The sequence below is a fragment of the Malaclemys terrapin genome, chromosome 18 (genome assembly GCF_027887155.1).
Source record: "Malaclemys terrapin pileata isolate rMalTer1 chromosome 18, rMalTer1.hap1, whole genome shotgun sequence".
In the NCBI taxonomy this organism is placed as follows: Eukaryota; Metazoa; Chordata; order Testudines; family Emydidae; genus Malaclemys; species Malaclemys terrapin.
In genome coordinates this window covers 158,810-176,023 of record NC_071522.1, presented here as the reverse complement: position 1 = coordinate 176,023, position 17,214 = coordinate 158,810, and the positions used below count along the sequence as shown (strand labels likewise).

The window sequence follows — 17,214 nt, the reverse complement described above, 5'->3', positions numbered from 1 at the left end:
CAGACCCTGGGTCTGTGCTGCAGCAGACGGGAGTGTCAGGCTCAGCAAGACAGGGTGCTGGAGTCCTGAGCTGGCAGGGAAAACAGGAGCAGAGGTAGTCTTTTGCACATCAGGTGGCCAGGGCCGGCTTTAGCAAGAGCGGGGCCCGATTCCTGGAGGCGGGGCTTGCTGCAAGCCCCGCCCCCAGGAATCGAGCTGCGCTCCGGCCGGGGTTGCAGGGCTTGGGTCTGACCCGGAGCCGCGCCGCGGGGGGGACGGGGGACCCGAGCCGAGCCACGCCGCGGGAGGTACGGGGGGACCCGAGCCGCGCCGCGGGGGCCGGGCCAGAGCCGACCCAGGCCGCGCCGCGGGGGCCGGGCCAGACCCGGGCCGCGCCGCGGGGGCCAAGCCAAGCCAGAGCCGGGCCGCGCCGCGGGGGCTGGGCTGGAGCCAAGCCAGGCCAGAGCCGCTGGGGCCTGCGGGAACAGGCCGCGCCTCCCCAGAGCCCTTCTTGCGCCCCCACCACCCTAGCTTACCTTGTGCTGCCAGCCCACCCCTGCTTCTTTTCAGACTTCCCGCGAATCTCTGATTCGCGGGAAGCAGGGGAGGGGGCAGAGCATTCAGGGGAGGGGAGGAGGGGGAAGTGAGCTGGGGGCGGGGTGGACAGCTGCAGCGCGGGGCCCTCTAGGTTCGGGGCCCAAGTCAGCCGAATCGGCTGAATCGGCCTAAAGCCGGCCCTGCAGGTGGCAGCTCCCAAGGGGGTTTCTGTGATCCAACCCGTCACAACGTTAATGCACAGAGTGTATCGCCCATGAAGCAGCAGTGCCAGCCGGTGGCCAGTCAGGGAAATGCACAGAAGGTATTTTTCTTTGCACAGCAGTGACACCCGGTGGCCAGGCAGGGTATTGCACAGAAGGTGTTTCCCTTGGCACAGCAGTGACACCCGGTGGCCAGTCGAGGTAATGCACAGACTGTGTCTCCCATGAAGCAGCAGTGACACCTGGTGGCCAGTCAGGGTAATGCAGAGTATGTTTCCCTTGGAGCAGCAGTGACATCTAGTGGCCAATCAGGGAAATGCACAGAGTGTATCTCCCATGAAGCAGCAGTGACACCCGGTGGCCAGTCAGGGTAATGCAGAGAGTATGTCTCCCTTGGAGCAGTGGCCTGTCAGGGTAATGCACAGAGCATGTTCCCCTTGGCATAGCAGTGACACCCGGTGTCCAGTCAAGGTAATGCACTGGGGGTCTCCTATGGAGCAGCAGTGACACCCAGTGAGCAGTTGGGGTAATGCAGAGTGGCCAGCAGGTGTGGCATCAGCCTCTTGCCGTTTGTTGCAGGGGGGGTGAGGTGGGCTGGAGAAAACATTGGGGGGCTGCGCCCCCCTCATCACCTGTCTCCACCCGCATTGGGGCCAGGCCTCTGCTTCTCAGTTAAAGGCCAGGCTCATCTCCTCTCCCCCCTGGCCAGGGTTTATAGCAATATCACTTTTATTAAAATAAAATAGTAAATAGGATTTAGTCCAAGTCCATATAAATAATCTAAATCTGTCCAAATTTTAGTATAAATCCCAAATCCTCTTAAATAGATCATCAGAAACCGAAATTTGAAACTGTAAACAATGCTTAATTTAAAACCCAAACATTAAGAAAAGCTTATTTTGTTTTTAAAAACAAAAATTAAAAAATGTCATAAATTATCAAAAAAGAGTGCTACTACAGGATGATAAAATAAGATAAAATAAATAAGCCCTACTATTAAAACCACCTATAAAAAAATTGAATTGTTGAATACTGGCCAAATCTGTATAAAATATGCAGAACTATGTCAAAATTGGTATTGCATGTCAGACATTCCAATCCAGCAAAAGTCAATTAAAAGCTCCACTTCAACTAAAAAAAAAAAAAAAAAAAACCACCAAAACAATAAACCAAAACAGTCAGCCTTAAACAAACCTGCACATAAGCGAAATTAAACCTGTACCAACATTGGAACAAACTATGTAATTTTCTAATTCTAATTTCTTGTTTCACCCATGAGGGAAAGTGTTTTGTAGATCCAGTAACCGTGCTGTCACACCAGCATTTCTTTCAATAAATAAGTTTTTTACCAAATATAAATTGCCCTTAAAATTGTCTAACAGAAATTCTAATTGTATCTTTGCAATAATATCCCAAGTATGCAAGTACGTCCCCTCAGAACAGCACGACATTCCTCAACTGCTAACCCAAGTGAATAAGTGATATTCTTCTGCTAGAATCCTAGAGATGCGTTTGCAAACCCTGGAGCCTGAAGCTGATGGGAGAAAGGTAAGTGAGCGAGCTCAGAGCTCTCCAACATCACCTGCTGGAGAGCAGAGGGAATTGACTGAGCGATGTACTAGCTAATTTAAATATCAATGTTGTTCTCTGGTGACAGGCTTCCACTGGAGAGCAAGAGGAGTTGACTGAGGGTGGCATATCTTATTTGAATATTAAAAGCTGGCAGTTTGGGGACACTGGTGCCAAATTTGAGTAAGTTTTGGGGTTGGGACCCATATTTTTAGTGTAGCTTATTGGGAGCCTGCCACTGACTGGGGGTGTGGTCACCCTGAGCTGGAAGCCTGTTGCCCGACGTGATGAAGGCGCGCTGGGCACTTTTAATAAACTAGAGAAGAGAGATTACACAAGATTACACAAATGTGGTGTTATGCCAAAATTATGTTTCCTGGCGGTTTTGAGACTAAACCACTGAGTTTTTTCTTCTTCTCTTAACTAAGCTGTTGCCTGGCTTTGTTGTGGGGTGTTATTGCCCATGTTTTAGGCACGCTATTGTGATGGTGGCTCTGGGTGACTGACTGCGGAACGGAAGAGCATGGGGGAGCGGTTGAGGCGCGCGGCAGTACCTGGATTGGAAGGCAGCATGGGCCCATCTAGTGCCCGCTGGTGAGTGTGGGAAGAGCTGCTACGTTACGGGGCGGGCCGCTCGCTGTCTGGCAACTTGAGAAGAGCTGTGGTGCCAGCCTGCCAGGCGTTTTCTGACAGCTGATCTCCCATTGGGCCTAGTGAGGTGAGGTTTTCTGAAAGCTGATCTCCTACAGGGCCCTCACTAAGTGACGTTTTCTGACAGAGCTAATCTCCCATTGGTGACGCTTTCTGAAAGCAATGCTGGGTGGACCCGTCAGGGCCTTGTGCAGTCAGAGCTCAGCGAATGCCCGCAAGAAACAGGTCGAGGCCGAGTGGCGCCGATTCCGGCTGCCCGGGCGGAGGAACGGAGACCCTCAGCAGCAGGCACTGCCGTCCTGCCTGGCGAAAAGCCGCAGGGGGGTGTTCACAGGTTGCGCCCGCTTGCACGTGCCGGTGTTTTCTGGCAGCCAATGGGCTGTCGCTAGGTGACGTTTTCTGACCGAGCTGGCAGCCAATGGGCTGTCACTGCCTGGGGGTGGAGATCGCTGCTGCAGGCACTGTGGCTCAGAAACTTCTCGAAGCCCCAGGACCGTTTGGAGTCGCTGAAGAGAGACAGGAAATTGCCAGGCTGGAGCGCGAGGATCCTGTGGGCAGCGAACCAGCCACAGGCTCGTGGGCACAGCCACTGGTGCTGGGGGTTGGACCGAACTCCCTGCTTTGCGGTAGGCGCTGCCAGTGAACGCGCGCGATGTTTGTAGCTGCAGAATCCGCTTCTGTGTGTGTGAGCCAAGTCCCTGTAGCTGGGCGGCCTGAATGAAGGAGGATTCCTGGGGGTTTGCACAGTGTGGGAGTTGGGGGGGAGGGTGTCAGGCTTAGCGGGGTTGGGCTCAGAGCTCGCGGTTAGGGTTGGGGGAGGATGGGGCTATGGTTTGGGTTAAGGGGTTTAGGGTTGGGGACCAGGGTGAGCAATTTTTGGTGCAATTTGTGCTCCGGTATGGGTGGGGGGTTTAAAACTTTGGGTTGGGGGTTAGATTTTGGCAGGAGGGTTTGGTCAGCAGCAGCATAGAAATACGGGTGGCAATGGGGTGCCAGCCAATAGTGATTCATAAGTAGTTTTTTTTAGATTGTTTTTGTGTCAGTGGCACCCTAGAGAGGGGGTAGGATCATGTTTGCTACAGGGGTCTATTTGTAATGACGTGGGGCTGTGGGGTCCCCAAGCCATCAATGGCTGTTTGGAACTCCTGGGTCCACCTGCAGCGGCTGGGAGCTCTGGGTTCCATACGCAGTGGTGTAGGCCTGTGGGGTTCCCCCGCTGCCTGCAGCAGCTGAAGCTGTGGGGCCCTGCCCCTGCCCACAGTGGCTGGGCGCTCCTGGGTCCCGCTGCGACATGTGGCAAATGGGAGCTTTAGGGTCTGCCTGTGATGGCTGGGAGCTATGGGCAGGGCCGGCTCTAGGCACCAGCAAAACAAGCTGGTGCTTGGGGCAGCACATTTTTAGGGCGGCATGGCCGGCGCCAGAATGCCGCCCCTAAAAATGTGCCCCGGCCGCCCTAGCTCACCTCCGCTGCTGCTGCCACGGTGCACGAAACAGCTGATTTGCGCGCCGCTGCTCGCCCTCCCTCCCAGGCTCTCAAACCTGGGAGGGAGGGGGAGATCCTGAGTGGCCGCGGCGCGGGCGCTGCTTCTCCCCCTCCCTCCCTCCTTCCTAGGCTTGAGAGCCTGGGGGGAGGAGGCAGGGCTGGGGATTTGGGGAAGGGGCGGAGTTGAGGCGGGGCTGGGGGTGGGGTAATTAAAGAAGGGGAGGGGGCGGCCAAAATTGTTTTTGCTTTGGGCGGCAAAAATTCTAGAGCTGGCCCTGGCTATGGGGTCCATCTGCAATGGCATGGGGCTGCGGAACTCCAGTCTGCCTGCAGCGACTGGGAGCTCTGGGGTCCATCTGTTGTGGCATGGGCCTGTGGGAGTTCCCCCACCACCCATGGCTGCTGAAAGCTGAAGGGGGCCCCTGCCGCCACCGGTGGCTGATAACTACGGGGCCCCCAGCGGCTGACAGTTCCAGTGTCACTGCCCCAGGGCTGAGGCGGAAAATGTCACTGAATTCTGTGACCTCCGTGATATAATCTTAGCTTTAATCATTGTTGACTCTCTCTCTTAATCTAGGTCTGCTCTAGTGCAGGTGAGGCAGGGAAGATAGAAGTTCACACCCCAGCACAAGTTCAGGAAGCGATGGCTCTTGGGTTATTTGCTGTGCTTGCAGAGGACTTGTCCAGGCCAGTGGAGCAGCCCAACCCGATGAGGGGCTGGAAGAAGAGGACCTGAGCTGCCTAGACATCCTACTTAGCAGGAGCTGAGTAGCCAGAGAATTCTGTCTGGTGATGGAGGAGGAGCAGCTGTGTATTTTGCTGAAATGATGTCTCTCTATCCAGTGTCTGAGTAGCAAGGTGCCTCCCTGAGAACAGAGAGATTCTTCTTGTTTGCATGGGCTGGGTCCTGGGGAGGTTGGAGCCTCGCATTTGGCTGTTAATGGGCTAGGAGCATCACCCTGCTCCCCAAGACTGAATGTGAAGGAGGAAAACCTGCCTGCAACTCGGGACCCTCTGTTATTCCTTGTCTGTCCTTCCAAGTCACTGGGTGTGAGTCACTGGACACAATATCAAGTACAGCCAAAGAAAACCATCTTCTGGTCCTTCAGAGGACCTGAGCATCCTGGCCAGGCATGGGCTGGGATGGCGGTAGGGAGAGACCTGCAGGACTGTAGTCTCTTACCAGAGCTGATCACTTCAAGCACTGGCTTGGCTGGAGGGGACTAGGGAAGGGGGCTCCAGGAAGCAGAAGCCAGGTGACCTGCCTGCCCATGTCTGTCCTCCACACGCCAGTGCTGGCCTACGTTCTCTTTTCAGTTCCTAATGACATTGGGAAGATGAGAGAATGGCCAACCTGGAGGAGAGACCAGGAGAAGGAGCAGCCACCCTGAGCCCATTCAGAGGAATGGAAACCAGACAGCGAGATGGGGAGTAGGTGCAAATGGAAATTTACTTAAACTAAGTATTGAAAGAGTGCTGCAAACACTCTTGTCTATGGAGAGAAACGTGTTATGTTAGCATGGGGTGGGTCCATGAGAAAAAAAGTCGTTGAATATAACTGGGGCATGTGAAGGTTGTGGGAGTCCTGGCTTCCCACTTGGAGTTGTCAGGGCCCCGGGAATGGAAAGCATTAGTTTTCTTGAATTATGGTTATCTTCCAGGAGGGCAAATTGCCTGTAACCAGAGATGCTCAGGCCTCAACTCTCTGCCTTCCACATCACTGGGTGTGAATAACTGGTCATTGCACTCTGCTCCTTGTCTGTACTGACTCTAGCTCCTTTCAGAGGACATGAGCATTCTGGTTAGGTACAGACCTCTTTGGGATAAAGGCAAGGGGAAGGAACAATAGTCTGCTGTGCAGTGTGATTGCTTTGGGTGCAGAAGTAGCCAGATGCCTCTTCAGTTAGCTGTTACTGTCTCAAGGAGTGTAGAAAAAATCCCTCTGGAATAGCAAGAGCCAGAGCTAAATACCATTGCTGTCTCTGCCACTAACTTTTTCTTCTTGGGTTGTGTTTTCTGCAAGGGAACACTTGTAGCAGAGTAGTTCAGCTCTGTCCTGAGGTGGAGAGCAAAACTAGCCTGGCCTCAAGACAGGGGCCAGTCAAGACCAGCGGGGAGCAAAGCAGCTGTTGTTGTCCTAAGATAAGTGTGTGTCTCCTAAAGGCTCTGGTGACAGCTCAGATGACTAGAGAGAGTACTTCCCTTTGGCTGGGGCTAATATCCAATAAAAGGTTCCCAACTAGCTCTAGGGGGAGGTGGAGAATTTCTCCATCTTGAGAGCTACTGATCTTCCTTGGCAACATCTAATGCAGGAGTCGACAGTCTTTCAGAAGTGATGTGCCGAGTCTTTATTTATTCACTCTAATTTAAGGTTTTGTGTGCCAATAATACATTTTAACATCTTTAGAAGGTCTATTTCTATAATATATAACTAAACTATTGTTGTATGTAAAGTAAATAAGTTTTTTAAAATGTTTAAGAAGCTTCATTTAAAATTAAATTAAAATGCAGAGCCCCCCGGATCGGTGGCCAGGACCCAGGCAGTGAAAATCAGCTCGCGTGCTGCCTTCAGCACGCGTGCCTTAGGTTGCCTACCCCTGATCTAATGTGTATTTCTAGTGCAGCTCCTCACCGGCCCTGATACCTCATGGGAGTTGTCTTCTCTGGCCTGTGTTTCTAGATTGTGGTGACCTGGGCACTGCTTGGGGCAGCTGGATGTCTGTTCAGTGATTGATCAGTAGGGTGTTTTGTGTGTGTGTTTGTGTGTGCGCAGGGGTGGGGTGGGGGGTGGGGTTGTAACTTTGCTTTTGCAAAGACTCCAGTCAGGCCTAAAAATTTGTTCCCTAGAAGTTACCCTAGGCTCCTCCCATCCCATCCCTGTTGCAGCAGCCTAGTCCCCAGAAGGAAAAATTAGCTTAATGAATACTTGACTTTAACTGAATTTTGTGTGGTGGCTACTCTAGTCCTCCTCCCTACCAACTCTGGCTTGCTTCAGAGGATGTGAGCGGGGCATAGCCCTTGGCCCGTGTGTCCGCTTACAAGGGTTTACCACCCAGGGCAGGTGGAGGGTCCAAGGCTCAGCACAGCATCCCGGACTGATGTGCTCTGGCCTGGGTTCCTGAGTCCTGCTCCCCGAGGGCTGTGTTGGCCCCGTAGCTGGACCCCGTACCAGGGAGGCTCTTACAGGCGGTGAGCGGTCAAAGGGTAGTAGGGAGCTGAGGAGCAGCCACAGCCCTGGGGTCCCAAGCAGCAGGAAGACAAGATGGGGAAGCTCTGCGGCTGCCTGCACTCTGACATCAGCTAGTGCAGCAACTGCTTCACCCTGCCCGACTCTGGCTTCTGGCCTCTGACATGGCCATGGGCCAGAGCCTTGGAGGAGAGGAGGCAGGGCTGGCACTTCGCTGCGGAGGAGCAGAGGGTGGAACCACAGAAGGGGCAGGGCTAGGGTTACCATACGTCCGGATTTTCCCGGACATGTCCGGCTTTTGGGGGCTCAAATCCCCATCCGGGGGGAAATCCCCCAAAGCCGGGCATATCCGGGAAAATCGGGAGGCTCGGCCGGGGCCTCTTTGTGCGGGGCCGGGGGCATGGTGCCCGGCCGGGAGCCGGGCCGGGGGCCAGGCCGGGCCAGGGTCGCGGGGCCGGGGAGCCGGGCCCGGGTCGGGGAGCCGGGCCCGCGGGGCTGGGAGCCGGGAGCCGGCCCGGCCCGGGGTCGGGGAGCCGGGAGCCGGCCCGCGGGGCTGGGAGCCGGGAGCCGGTCGGGGAGCCGGGAGCCGGCCCGCGGGGCTGGGAGCCGGGGGGTGCGCCGGGGGTGGTCGGCCAGGGCCCGAGCCGACCCAGGCTGGAGCTGCCGGGGGCCAGCCTGGGCCGCGCCTCCCCCCTTACCTGCTTCAGGCTTCAAGCAGGGGAGGGGGCGGAGACTTTGGGAGGGGGCGGAGTTGGGGCGGGGGCATGGGCGGGGCTGGGGGCGGGGCCCCCGGGAGTGTCCTCCATTAGGAGGCACAAAATATGGTAACCCTAGGCAGGGCCTCATGGCAAAGAGGGTTGCAGCTGCCACATTTTTGTCTATTCACCACCACCGGAAGAGGCTGGTGCTGTCCCTGGGGTGTTACTGTTCTTCGAGAAACACTCTGTGCATAACCTTGTCTGGCCACTGGGTGTCACTGCTGCTCCATGGAAGAGACAGTCCATGCATTTCCTCTGACTAGCCACTGGTGTCACTGCCGCTCCAGGGCAGATGCACTCTGTGCATTATCCTGACTGACCACCAGCTGTCACGGCTGCTCCAGGGGAAATAGTCTGTTCATTATCCTGACTGGCCACTGGGTGTCACTGCTGCTCCAGGGGACACTGGTGCATTACCCTGACTGGCCTCTAAGATAAATGTGTAGAAAGGCTGAGTACAGACTCCTGCTTCCCTCTAGCTGCAGCTTGTTTTCTAATAAAAGATTTCCTGCTCATTCTGGGTGCAGAGGGAGAATTTCTTCATCTTGTGAGTTTTTGATCTCCCTGGGCAGGGCAAAGCATGTCCTCCTGAGCAGAGGCCTGGAACCCGGAAGGTGACTACAGGTGGTGTTTGTTCTTCCTTCATTACTTCTCTCTAAGGTGTTGGCCAACATGCTCTCTCTCCTTGCCTGTTGGTCTACAGCCTCCCTTCAAAGCCATGTTCACCTGCATGTGTCCAGTGGTGATTGGGACATAGACGTTGTCAAGGCTGCTTCCCCACTTTGAACTTTAGGGTACAAATGTGGGGGCCTGCATGAAGACTTCTAAGCTTAACTACCAGCTTAGCTCTGGTCCGCTGCCACCATTCCCAAAGCTTATTCCCTTCCCTGGGAAGCCTTGAGAAACTCTTCACCAATTCCTTGGTGAATACAGATCCAAACCCCTTGGATCTAAAAACAAGGAAAAATCAATCAGGTTCTTAAAAAGAAGACTTTTAATTAAAGAAAAAGGTAAAAATCCTCTCTGTAAAATCAGGATGGAAAATAACTTTACAGGGTAATCAAACTTAAAGAGCTCAGAGGATCCCTCTCTAGTCTCAGGTTCAAAGTACAGCAAACAGAGATAAACACTCTAGTAAAAGGTACATTTACAAGTTGAGAAAACAAAGGAAAACTAACACGCCTTGCCTGGCTATTTACTTACAAGTTTGAAATAGGAGAGACTTGTTTAGAAAGATGTGGAGAACCTGGATTGTTGTCTGGTCCCTCTCAGTCCCAAGAGCTAACGAGCTCCCAAACAAAGACCACAAACAACAGCTTTCCCCCCCCAAGATTTGAAAGTATCTTGTTGCCTTATTGGTCCTTTGGGTCAGGTGTCAGCCAGGTTACCTGAGCTTCTTAACCCTTTACAGGTAAAAGGATTTTGGTCAGGAGGGATTTTAGAATACTGTACACAGGAGAGCTGTTACCCTTCCCTTTATAGTTATGACAGACGTCTATAGCTCTCTGTGCAGATTCTGTGTGTGTGTGTGTGTGTGTGTGTGTGTGTGACGGGGGGCGGGGGAACAAGGACTTAAAGCTGCTGCTGCTTCTCAGGTGTGCTTCTAGTGCAGTGTGCCTTGATGCAGCAGGGGAATTGTAGTCTCTTACCTTTGTTTGCAGAATGTGCTGCCCTATGTGCTATTTGGTGCCGCTGGAGGTGTGATTAAAAATACATAAATACATCATATTGACAAGTTTGCAAAGACCCACTTGGGTGTTGAAAATGTATTCCCCAGAATGCTTCCCTTCCTGTTTCTTCCACCATCCCACCCCTACTGTGTTATGCTTATAAGCACACAGGATCTTTTTCAGAGGAAAAGGCAATATGCCGCATTTATTGGAGATACAATTAGCATATGCATTCAATCATACACACACACACTGTAGTTACCAGTACAGAGTCTGGAGCAACCTAGTGGCCAGCTAGGTTGATTATAGGTAGGAAGGAGCCAGGTTCTGTCGGTTGTGACACGATGCTCCGGGGAAGTCTTGGCAGGACGAACCCAAAATTTCATGGTAAAGCACCCTGTTGATATAGTGATCTAACTTCATTGGGACCAATGAGTTTTGCATCGTTATGCTGTAATCAATTGCTGTTTGACGAGTGCTTGTTTTCTAAAATTGTTCTTATTGCTTATTTTATTCCTTCATCAGTCTCTCGGGGACTTAACCCATGCTGATTTTGATCACAGCTATCTTGTCCCAATTGATAGGTGCTTGCCTTGTTTTTTAGAGTCATCAATCTGCGCTCCTTTGACATCTCAATAGGGGCATGTTGTAATCTCCTAGCGCCTTTTTCTGTCCTGCTAGAACATTTGGTCTGGTGATTGCCTTCACACTTATATTCTAACACACACACTCCTCATTCATGCACAAAACAGGATTGATTTACACAGAATATTTGAACAGGAACATCAAATTGAAATGCAAGAGAAAACAATTATTTCATTCTTTTACTTATTTCACAATGCTAATTGTAAACCTACAACAAAGCGGTGACCCTAAACTTCTATTACTGCCTTGAAATCTGCTTCAGACACAAGATTCTGGCTGGCAGGAGCAGGAGAATGTAATCCTTAACCCTCTACAGATGGAGAAACAAGCACGGTTGAGGCTGAACCATCACACCCCGGAACAATACAGACAATTTTAACTACATATAACTCTGAGTTCTTTAGTATCTCAGTCATGCTTATCACACTGGCAGCTTACTCTATAGAGTAAGGATGTATTCTGATAGGTTGGTAGTGTTTTTTTAAATAAAAATGTGTGGTGGTGGACTATGCATTCTAGCATCTCTGACTCCAACGCACCTTTGCAGAACAGTGCCACTTAATCTCTGTAATAATGTATAGGAAGATCTGTTTCTCCGTTTGTACCGTCACAGCAGGTTTTTTTACATCACAAATTACTCAACATGTGGGATGAGGGGGCAGGGTACTCCCTTTTCCCTTCACTCTTAACCACATGTACCGTGCTGGAGGGGAGCTATCCCAGGATTTTGGCAGGTACCCTTTTGCCCCATCTCTATGTTGAGATGTCACAGCAGGGGCAAGGCACTAAGCAGAGGGTTGGATAGAGGAGAAAAAGGTATGGAGGTGGCAGGGGCGATGGGAGTGTCTTGTGCTTTCTCCCACCATGGAGTGAGGCACCAGAAACTTCTAGCTGCTAGGGGGTGGTGAGAAGCACAAGCTGCTATGAGACGTGCCCTCTATATGTGCAACAGCGAGTCACAGAGGGAGCATCCCTGAGCTGTGCTGCCAGTGGGAGCAGCCAACCTCACAGCGAGGGGGATGGGTGACCCCTCCCCTGACTGGGGACAGTAGGTTACAGTGGGGCACCCTTAGCCATCCCCCCATCAACTTTGCGTTCCCTCCTTGGCTTATGTGCCTTAGTTTCCTCCTCTGAAACCACTTCAGCTCTTGCTCCTACCACCCTCCCCCCCGGCACTCACCCTCCTCCACTCACCTAGATAAAGCCCCCTAATCCCTCTCATTTCCTCCCCTGGGGCATCTGCACCCCCATCCTCCTCATCCAAAATCTTCTACTCTCTCCTATGCCCTGCATCCCTCCTGCTCCTGCCCATTCCCATGCCCCCTGAGCGGGTCCTAAAGCAACCTGTCCCCACTTCAACCCAGATTGGCCTAGCCACAACCCGACACCCCAAAACTGCCAGAAGCCCCGAATCTCTCTGTTTATTCTCCATCTCCCACCTGCCCCCCATTGCCCCTCAGCCTCAGGACACACACACACCGTAAGACCCCCACCCCCGGCGCCCATCCACAGCCCCCACTATTGCCATGTGCCCATCTAAGCCCCTCTGGGGGGGGAGGGGAGGACTGAAGCAGTGGCTTGTGGGAGATGTAGTGCACCCCGGCCTACAACTCCCATCAGCCACCGCAGATCCAGCGGCACCGTGGGAGAGGCGGGGGCCGGGTCGGGGCCCAGCGCCCTCTGTTTGGGCGGGAGGCGCTTTTGGCATTACAGCTTCCGTTTGCAGAGCGGGGCCGGAAGTTGTCGGAAGAGGAAGTGATATCAGCGGTCTGGACGCCAACCGCGGTACGCCGGGGAACTCGGCTTCTGTTCTGCGCCAGTCGCTCCCGTGTCAACACGTCTCAGTTTTCTCTAGCCCGGCCCCCGTCCGCCCGCCCCCCAGCCCGCCACGATCTCTCCCCCCGACCCCCCAGCCCGCCCCCCGTCCGCCCGCCCCCCAGCCCGCCACGATCTCTCCCCCCGACCCCCCAGCCCGCCACGATCTCCCCCCCTCGGACCCCCCAGCCCGCCCCCCGTCCGTCCGCCCCCCAGCCCGCCACGATCTCTCCCCCCGACCCCCCAGCCCGCCCCCCGTCCGTCCGCCCCCCAGCCCGCCACGATCTCCCCCCCGACCCCCCAGCCCGCCCCCCGTCCGTCCGCCCCCCAGCCCGCCACGATCTCTCCCCCCGACCCCCCAGCCCGCCCCCCGTCCGTCCGCCCCCCAGCCCGCCACGATCTCCCCCCCGACCCCCCAGCCCGCCCCCCGTCCGCCCGCCCCCCAGCCCGCCACGATCTCTCCCCCCGACCCCCCAGCCCGCCCCCCAGCCCGCCACGATCTCCCCCCCGACCCCCCAGCCCGCCGCGATCTCCCCCCCCGACCCCCCAGCCCGCCCCCCGTCCGTCCGCCCCCCAGCCCGCCACGATCTCCCCCCCGACCCCCCAGCCCGCCCCCCGTCCGCCCGCCCCCCAGCCCGCCACGATCTCTCCCCCCGACCCCCCAGCCCGCCCCCCGTCCGTCCGCCCCCCAGCCCGCCACGATCTCCCCCCCGACCCCCCAGCCCGCCACGATCTCCCCCCCTCGAACCCCCCAGCCCGCCCCCCGTCCGTCCGCCCCCCAGCCCGCCACGATCTCCCCCCCGACCCCCCAGCCCGCCCCCCGTCCGTCCGCCCCCCAGCCCGCCACGATCTCTCCCCCCGACCCCCCAGCCCGCCCCCCGTCCGTCCGCCCCCCAGCCCGCCACGATCTCCCCCCCGACCCCCCAGCCCGCCCCCCGTCCGCCCGCCCCCCAGCCCGCCACGATCTCCCCCCCTCGGACCCCCCAGCCCGCCGCGATCTCTCCCCCCGACCCCCCAGCCCGCCCCCCGTCCGTCCGCCCCCCAGCCCGCCACGATCTCCCCCCCGCCCCCCCAGCCCGCCCCCCAGCCCGCCACGATCTCCCCCCCTCGGACCCCCCAGCCCGCCGCGATCTCCCCCCCCGACCCCCCAGCCCGCCCCCCGTCCGCCCGCCCCCCAGCCCGCCCCGATCTCCCCCCCCGACCCCCCAGCCCGCCGTCCGCCCCCCAGCCCGCCACGATCTCCCCCCCCGGACCCCCCAGCCCGCCCCCCGTCCGCCCGCCCCCCAGCCCGCCACGATCTCCCCCCCCGGACCCCCCGGACCCCCCAGCCCGCCCCCCGTCCGTCCGCCCCCCAGCCCGCCACGATCTCCCCCCCGAACCCCCAGCCCGCCGTCCGTCCGCCCGCCCCCCAGCCCGCCACGATCTCTCCCCCCGACCCCCCAGCCCGCCCCCCAGCCCGCCACGATCTCCCCCCCGACCCCCCAGCCCGCCGCGATCTCCCCCCCCGACCCCCCAGCCCGCCCCCCGTCCGTCCGCCCCCCAGCCCGCCACGATCTCCCCCCCGACCCCCCAGCCCGCCCCCCGTCCGCCCGCCCCCCAGCCCGCCACGATCTCTCCCCCCGACCCCCCAGCCCGCCCCCCGTCCGTCCGCCCCCCAGCCCGCCACGATCTCCCCCCCGACCCCCCAGCCCGCCACGATCTCCCCCCCTTGGACCCCCCAGCCCGCCCCCCGTCTGTCCGCCCCCCAGCCCGCCACGATCTCCCCCCCGACCCCCCAGCCCGCCCCCCGTCCGTCCGCCCCCCAGCCCGCCACGATCTCTCCCCCCGACCCCCCAGCCCGCCCCCCGTCCGTCCGCCCCCCAGCCCGCCACGATCTCCCCCCCGACCCCCCAGCCCGCCCCCCGTCCGCCCGCCCCCCAGCCCGCCACGATCTCCCCCCCTCGGACCCCCCAGCCCGCCGCGATCTCTCCCCCCGCCCCCCCAGCCCGCCCCCCGTCCGTCCGCCCCCCAGCCCGCCACGATCTCCCCCCCGCCCCCCCAGCCCGCCCCCCGTCCGCCCGCCCCCCAGCCCGCCACGATCTCCCCCCCTCGGACCCCCCAGCCCGCCGCGATCTCCCCCCCCGACCCCCCAGCCCGCCCCCCGTCCGCCCGCCCCCCAGCCCGCCCCGATCTCCCCCCCCGACCCCCCAGCCCGCCGTCCGCCCCCCAGCCCGCCACGATCTCCCCCCCCGGACCCCCCAGCCCGCCCCCCGTCCGCCCGCCCCCCAGCCCGCCACGATCTCCCCCCCCGGACCCCCCGGACCCCCCAGCCCGCCCCCCGTCCGTCCGCCCCCCAGCCCGCCACGATCTCCCCCCCCGAACCCCCAGCCCGCCGTCCGTCCGCCCGCCCCCCAGCCCGCCACGATCTCCCCCCCCGACCCCCCAGCCCGCCCCCCGTCCGTCCGTCCGCCCCCCAGCCCGCCACGATCTCCCCCCCCCCCCGGACCCCCCAGCCCGTCCCCCGTCCGTCCACCCGCCCCCCAGCCCGCCACGATCTCCGGACCCGTCCGCCCGCCCCCCAGCCCGCCACGATCTTCCCCCCCCCGGACCCCCCAGCCCGCCCCCCAGCCCGCCACGATCTCCCCCCCCCCGGACCCCCCAGCCCGCCACGATCTCCCCCCCCGTCCGCCCGCCCCCCAGCCCGCCACGATCTCCCCCCCCGGACCCCCAGCCCGCCACGATCTCCCCCCCCCGGACCCCCCAGCCCGCCACGATCTCCCCCCCCACCGGACCCATCAGCCCGCCACGATCTCCCCCCCCCCAGACCCCCCAGCCCGCCACGATCTCCCCCCCCCCCCCCGGACCCCCCAGCCCGCCACGATCTCCCCCCCCGCCCCGGACCCATCAGCCCGCCACGATCTCCCCCGCCCCGACCCATCAGCCCGCCACGATCTCCCCCCCGACCCCCCAGCCTGCCACGATCTCCCCCCCCCCCCCGGACCCATCAGCCCGCCGCGATCTCCCCCCCCCCGACCCCCCAGCCCGCCGCAACCTTTCCCAGCTCGCCACAATCCGCTTCTCCGGTCCCCAGCCCGCCGCAACCTCTAACCCGCACCCCCAGCCCTCCGCAACCTCTCCCCCGTCCCCCCGCACACCCAGGCCGCCCTGTCCCGCCACACCCCCAGCCCACCACAACCTTCTCTAATCTGTACCCCCAGCCCACCACAACCTCCCCCCCGCACCCCCAGCCCGTCCCTGTTCCTCCGCACCCCCAGCCTGCCGCAACCTTCTCTAACCCGCACCCCCAGCCCGCTGCAACCTCCCCCCCGCACCCCCAGCCCGTCCCTGTCCCTCCGCACCCCCAGCCCGCCGCAACCTTCTCTAACCCGCACCCCCCAGCCCGCCGCAACCTTCTCTAATCTGTACCCCCAGCCCACCACAACTTCCCCCCCGCACCCCGAGCCCGTCCCTGTCCCCCCGCACCTCCAGCCCGCTGCAACCTTCTCTAACCCGCACCCCCAGCCCTCCGCAACCTCTCCCCGGTCCCCCCGCACACCCAGCCGGCCCTGTCCCCCCACACCTCCAGCCCACCACAACCTCCCCCCCGCACTCCCAGCCCGCCCTGTCCCCCCACACCCCCAGCCTGCCACAACCTTTTCTAACCCGCACCCCCAGCGCGCCGCAACCTTCCTTGCCCCCCCAACCTTCTCTAACCTGCACCCCCAGTCCGCAACAATCCGCTTCCCTGGTCCCCAACCCACCGCAACCTTCTCTAACCCCCCCCGCACACACACACCCCGCAACCTTCTCTAACCCCCCCACCCTCACACACCCGCCACAGCCTTCTCTAACCTGCACTCCCAGTGCACCCCCCGCACCCTCAGCCTACCGCAACTTTTTCTAACCTGCCCCCCCAGCCCGCCATGACCTCCCCCCCGCACCCCCAGCCCGTCGCAACCTTCCCCAGCTCACAACAGCCCACTTCCCCGGTCCCCAACCCTCACCCCCAACCCGTCGCAACCTCCCAGGGCCGCCCAGAGGATTCAGGGGGCCTGGGGCAAAGCAATTTCGGAGGCCCCTTCCATAAAAAAAAGTTGCAATACTATAGAATACTATATTCTCGTGGGGGCCCCTGTGGGGCCTGAGGCCTGTGGGTGGCCCTGCAACCTTCCTCATCCCCCCCGCACTCCCAGCCTGCCGCAACCTTCCTCGTCCCCCCCACACCCCCAGCCCGCTGCAACCTCCCTCGCCCCCCCACCCTCAGTCTGCCCCCCCATCCCCCCACACCCCCAGCCTGCCACAATCTTCTCTAACCCACACCCCCAGCCCGCTGCACCCTCCCTTACCCCCCTGCTCCCCCGACCACCTCCCCGTCCCTCTGCATCTCCAGCCTGCCGCAACCTTCCTCAGCCCCCTGCACCCCCAGCCCGCCGCAACCTTCTCTAATCCGCACTCCCAGCCTGGTACGACCTTCTCTAGCCCGCACCTCCGTGTGCCCCCCGTCCCCCTGCACCCCCAGCCCGCCGCAACCTTCTCTAATCTGCACCCCCAGCCCACCACAACCTCCCCCCGTACCCCCAGCCCACCGCGACCTTCTCTAACCCGCACCCCCAGCCCGCCGCAACGTTTCCCCTGTCCCCCCGCACACTCAGCCTGCCCTGTCCCCCCACACCTCCAGCCCACCACAACCTTCTCTAATCTGCACCCCCAGCCCGCTGCA

At 59.9% G+C, this 17,214-nt stretch overlaps 1 long non-coding RNA gene across 1 annotated transcript in view; it reads left to right on the top strand.

The window, feature by feature from the left end:
• The first annotated feature begins 12,423 nt into the window (after nt 1-12,423).
• Nucleotides 12,424-17,214, top strand: part of LOC128825717 (uncharacterized) — a 99,252-nt gene continuing 94,461 nt past the window's right edge. The window contains exon 1 of the long non-coding RNA XR_008442706.1: nt 12,424-12,485. This is a non-coding gene — a long non-coding RNA (uncharacterized LOC128825717). The remainder of the gene's footprint in view (nt 12,486-17,214) is intronic.